Genomic DNA, 6,000 nt, shown 5'->3' with positions numbered 1-6,000 from the left:
GAGTCCAGAGAAGAGTGACAAAAATGATTAAAGGTCTGTAAAATATGACCTATGAAGGAAGATGGGGGAAAAAAACTGGGTTTGTTTAGTCTGGGAAAGAGAAGACTGAGGTGGGGGACATGACAGTTTTCAAGTATGTAAAAGGTTGTTACAAGGAAGAGGAAGAAAAATTATTTTTCGTAACCTCTGAGGCTAGGACAAGAAGCAATGGGCTTAAATTGCAGCAAGGGTAGTTTAGGTTGGACATTAGGAAAAACTTCCTAACTGTCAGGGTGGTTAAGCACTGGAATAAATTGCCTAGGGAGGTGGTGGAATCTCCATCATTGGAGATTTTTAAGAGCAGGTTAGACAAACACCTGTCAGGGATGCTCTAGATAATATAGTCCTGGAGCCTTGAGTGCAGGGGACTGGACTAGATGACCTCTCAAGGTCCCTTCCAGTTCTATGATGGAAGTCAAAGTCTGTGATGTGGCTGACAAATCTAGGAAGCGCAGCTTTGCTGGTTTGGATATGTACAAAGGATGAATGAAGAGGACTCGGTGAAGATAGCATGGCAAGAGAGGGTGCTAAGAAAGAGACCATAAGAAAAGCTGAGGAAGCAATGGATGGATTGTATCCAAGAAGGTGGTAAGCAGGTGGACATTAGTGCCAGCTCAAGCAGGTGAAGATGGCAGAAGCACAATGACCTGATCCCAGATAATGGGATAAGACGAAGGAGGAGGAGAAGAATAGGAATAAGGAGCTGGACAAAAAGGTGAAGTCTAGACAGAAACATAGGATGGGGAGAATGGGATGAGACAAAAACTCATTCCTCTCCGGCTTCAGCTGCACTTTCAATCCATCCTGGACCATGCCTTCCAAATGAAGGCCTTCTTTCAGGGACTGGCAGGAGAGGAGACCATGCATTGATGCAGCATGTTGATGGTCAGCTAGACTAGTCCAAATTTACTGGAAAACTATAGAAAATCAACAATGGAGACCAGTGCATGGTTTCTGAACATCTTTGGAAGCCAGTAAGGCTTTGCCTCTGGTATAGATCTTTAGGAGGAGGAGGACGCACAATGTATCATCCAAACAGATGCTCTAGGCTGCAACTGGCATTGACCCCATTTCAGATACATCTGAATGAGCCTAGAGAGGCTTGTGACTAAGAGACAAACACGCTAGAGACCATGTCCTCAACTGGGAAAGAAAAGGACCAAAAATAAACAGTTAGCATTTTGGTTTTGTTGCAAAAGTAAGTCTCAGGGAAAGTGTGTCTGATTCGGAGAATAAATTTCTACCCTAACGGAGTGGCCTGATTGTGAGAGGTGCTGAGCACCTGCATCTCCCAGTGATTTAAAAGGGACTTGTGCTGATAATCTGCACTTCTTGGGTTTAGGCCCTAACAAAGCAACTGTGATGGAGGGCGGGGTTTAAAATAAAGAGCAGGGAAGGGAGAATTTTCTCTCTAAGGTTCTAGCAGCAAACTTGACATGATTACATCAATTTTGTTTGACTGTAGCTTTGACCAGATGTATAGAAATTATGTTCTCAGAACTGTGTGTAGGGAAGAGTTAGCTTTTTATTTCAATCTGCTGAGAAGAAAGGGGTAGTATGATCAAATTACTAGGGCACTGGGCCTGAGGCGCTGGATTCTGTTCCTGGCTCTGCCATTGACACACTGTTACTTGGGGCAAGTTACTTAATCTCTGTGCTACAGTTTCCCCATAACTCACATGGGTATGACAATGGGTACCCATTGTTGTAAAGAACTTTAAGATCTACAAATGGAAATTTATCATGTAAGTACTAGGTGTTGTTTGTTAATAATCATTTAATGACACTTTAACTACAAATAAAACAACAAATCTTTGTCACTAGAATGTTACTTAAGCCAAAGATTTTTTTTTGTTTGTTTGTTTGTTTGTTGTTTGTTTTTTTTAACGTCCAATCTGTCTGCCTACATAAAGTTAAAGAGCCAGTGATTCAGGCAGTGCCTTCAGTGCTACGAGGACATTTGTGTTTGAATAAACCAGCAATCCTTTGGGGAAAAAGGTCTCTTTGGGAGAAGGAGACAGTCTGTCTGTGACATGCAGATGGGCTGGTCTCTGAATTCTGTGCTGGTTCTTTCTACTGCAACAAACCAAATATTTCACCCTGCAACTGTCAGTACTGCTATGATGCGTCACAAGTGTGCACTGATAATACTCTAGGAAAAGGAATAGCTATTGTCAAGAAAGCCGTAGATCTCATCCAGATGGGGGGAGAAGGGAGTGCTGGTGCCAGACTAGTGACAGGGCTCGTGCAATGTGTGTGGTTAAGAACAAAACAAAACAAAACACATCCCACTTTCATATACCTGACTTGACTATCACTGTCACTGCCAAATCCCAGAAACATCCTCAGGTCTGAGCTTTTCAAGGAAAGTCCTGCCCATAGAAGCGAAAGGCGTAATAGTCCTTTAGAAGGCAAGACCCATTTCTGTAATCAGTGGGTCTGGGTGGGGAAATTGAGAAGTTAACTCTTGCTGTGGAAATCAAGGATTGGAGTTGTTCACATTATAGTCATTGTGATAAGTACAATATTGTTATTTTATGGACTGTTCATCACATCAAGTGTTACACAATGCTTTACACTGATAAGTTAGAGACAGAAGATACATTCTAATTCAAGATTTCAAGCAATCTACTGGCTCTTGAGGGAATGGGCGCTAAGTCCCAGACAGATGGAGTAATACAAGTAAAGCTGTGACCCCTAGTGGAGAGTGATAGTAGGACACTAAGAGGAGGCTAATGCTGGAGGAGGGGAGTGAGCTGGTAAAAAGTGATGAGGTAGCACCAACAGACAACCCTTCCTGGTTTGTCTGTTTCACTAAAGAAGTATTTGATTAAGACAGCCCATGCACTGTCTTATCAAGCCTGTAAGATTGTATTGAACAAATCCATAGACATAACTGTTGAGCTGTGTAGGAAACGATAACATCCCCTTTTCACCCATTACACATACATTTTCAAATCTCAGAAGTGTTAATGTAGAACATTATTCTGATGGAGCTTCTGGTTTTCTCATGTCTGGGTTTGGGATGATGGTGATGATTCATCATCCTTTTCCTGAAAGGTCAGAACAGGTACTTTACATGTACTACCATCTCAAAAACAGGTATGTGCAGACCTGAATGCAGAGAGAAGACCTATTAATAAACTTAGTCTATCCCCTGGTCAATGCAAGATTATATTACAAATAATCAGAGACTGGTTTAAGTATCTTGTCCCACTCACTATGTATTGAGTGCCTGCCAGCTACTCAAAAGTAAATGTAACTATCTCTCCTTCTCTGTTTTAAACATATAGAAGAAACAGCTTGGTTAGGTCTTGTATGGGTGTAAAGACTTTAGTGAAGGAAAGCCAAGTCTAAGGGATGAGCTTTCCATTTAGTTCTGAGAATGCTGATAGCTGTGGTCACTCTTACCTGTTGCAGGAGCGAGTTCCATAGTTTCTGTCTTCCTCTTGTGGAGGTTTTGTCTTCCACGTTGACAAACCTCTCCGTTATTGGTCACAAGTTTGATCCAGTGAAACCAAGGTGTCACGGAAGATCACTGTGCTGGAGAGAAAGGCAGTAGCTCAGGTAACTAGATAATTCACAAAAAAAAGAGCTTTAAATATGAGGATAGAGATGCTGAACTGGAGTCTCTCGTGAGGGGAGGCAGAACACTGGAGGGGAGTTCTAGGAGACACTTGGCAAGCAGACAGGCTGCTGTGTGTTGTCCCATTTAGACCCTTTTCAGGGTAGCAGGGATCTCAAACTCAAATGACCACGAGGGCCACATGAGGACGAGTGCAGTGGCCAGAGGGCGGCATCACTGACACCCCACATCGCTGCCCCTGGTCCTGCCCCCACTCCACCCCTTCCATGAGACCCCACCCCTGCCTCTTCCCACCCCTTCCCTGACCCCATTCCAACCCCTTCCCCGAAGTCCCCACCCCAACTCTGCTCCCTCCCTGCCCCCAGAGGGTGCAGGAGGTATGCAGGGTACTGCAGGGGGCTCAGGGCAGGGAGTTGGGGTGAGGGGTGCAGGAGGGGTGAGTGGTGCAGCAGGGAGTTCGGGTGCAGGGTGCGGCAGGGGGGTTGAGGTGCAGCAGGGGTTGAGGGTGTGGCAGGGGGCTCAGGGCAGGAAGTTGGAGTGTGGGGTGCAGCTGGGGGTCACAGTACAGGGTACGGCAGGGGGCTCAGGGCAGGGGGTTTGGGTGCAGGAGGTGTGCAGGGTGTGGCATGTGGTGGAGGCTCAGGACAGGGAATTAGGATGCAGGCAGGGCAAGCCCCAGGCACCAGCAAACCAAGCAGGTGCCTGGGGCGGCAAAAGTAAAGGGGCATCAGGAGGTCGGGCTCTGGGGTGGCAATCCGCCCTTGGCAGCGGCAGGAATTCGGCAGCCGCTCCGTCACAGCGTGTTTCGTGCTCAGTGGCAGGGACGCGACTCGTCTTCAGTCACCGGAGGCAATTCAGCGGCCGCACCATCACTCCCCCTCCATGTTCGGCGGCAAGGTTTTTTGTTTTGTTTTTTGTTTGCTGCTTGGGGCGGCAAAAACGCTGGAGCGGCCCTGGGTGCAGGAGGGGTGTGGGATGCAGCAGGGGGTTCAGGGCAAGGAGTTGGGGTGCAGGAAGGGTTCAGGGTGTAGGCTCTGGCCCGGTGCCGCTTACCTGGAGCAGCTCCGAGGTGGGCAGCAGCGCGCACGGGGGCCAGGACAGGCTCCCTACCTGCCTGCCCTGGCCCCACTCCACTCCACTCCAGGAAGCAGCTGGAAGTATGTCCCTGCAACCTTGGGGGGGGGGGCGGCACGCAGAGGGCTCCAAGTTGCTCTTGCTTCCAGGTACCTCCCCTGAAGCTCCTATTGGCTGCGGTACCAGTTCCTGGCCAATGGGAGCTGCAGTTGGTGATGCCTGGAAGAGAGAGAGAGCAATGCACTGAGTCATCTGCCCCCCCCCCCCGCCACCCAGGGCCGCAGGGACATGGTTCTGTGCTGTAGTTTGCCCCCCCTGGCCTGGAGATAGGCAGAGAGGTGGGGGGGGCATGGAGGGGCACAGGGAGCTTGGAGGGCCGCACAAAAAAACCCCACGGGCCATGAGTTTGAGACCCCTGGTTCTATGGCTTCTTTTCCTAGGCATGAGTTGCAATAACAAGCCTGGAGGTCACACAGACACGGCCAGTTAGCTATGTAGGAGTCCAATAAGATGAGGCTTTATCTTCTGGCCAGACGAGATTTATTAAGTTCCAAGGAAGAAGGCACCATTGTGAGCTGACCTCCTGTACAACGTAGGCCATAGAACTTCCCCAAAATAATTCCTAGATCATATCTTTTAGAAAAAACACATAATCTGGATTGAAAAAATGGCCTGTGACTGAGAATCCATCATGACATGTGGTAATTGTTCCAATTATTAATTACCCTCCCTGTTAAAATATGCCTTATTTCCAGTCTGAATTTGTCTAGCTTCTTGCTAGATTGAAGATCTTACTACATTTGTTCCTCTCATATGTACCTGCAGAAGTGATCACGTCACCCCCTTCATCTTTTTGTTAATGTTAAATAGTTTGAGCTCCTAGAGTCTGTCACTATAAAGCATGTTTCTACTCCTTTAATCATTCTCATGGCTCTTCTCTGAACTCTGTCCCCCCCCCCCCTTGAGTTGTGGGACACCAGAATCAAACCCAGTATTTTAGCAGTGGTTGCACTAGTGTCAAATTCAGAGGTAAACTATCCTCTCTGCTCCTACTCAAGATTTCAGTTTCTGCATCCAAGGATTCCATTAGCCTTTGGGTCACAGGATTGCACAGTGAGTCATGTTCACCTGATGATCAGCCCCAATGCCTAACTCTTTTTCAAAGTCACTGTTCCTCTGCACGTATAGCTTACATTTTGTTCCTAAAGGTATATATTTACACTTTACATATTGTTTGCTTGCACTCAGTTTACTATTTTAATATAACTAAGTGATCTAGATCACTCTGTATTAGTGACCAG

This window comes from Dermochelys coriacea, chromosome 2 (genome assembly GCF_009764565.3).
Source record: "Dermochelys coriacea isolate rDerCor1 chromosome 2, rDerCor1.pri.v4, whole genome shotgun sequence".
Classification (NCBI taxonomy): Eukaryota; Metazoa; Chordata; order Testudines; family Dermochelyidae; genus Dermochelys; species Dermochelys coriacea.
The sequence above is the reverse complement of the archived record's forward strand: the minus strand, read 5'-3'. Positions refer to the sequence as shown.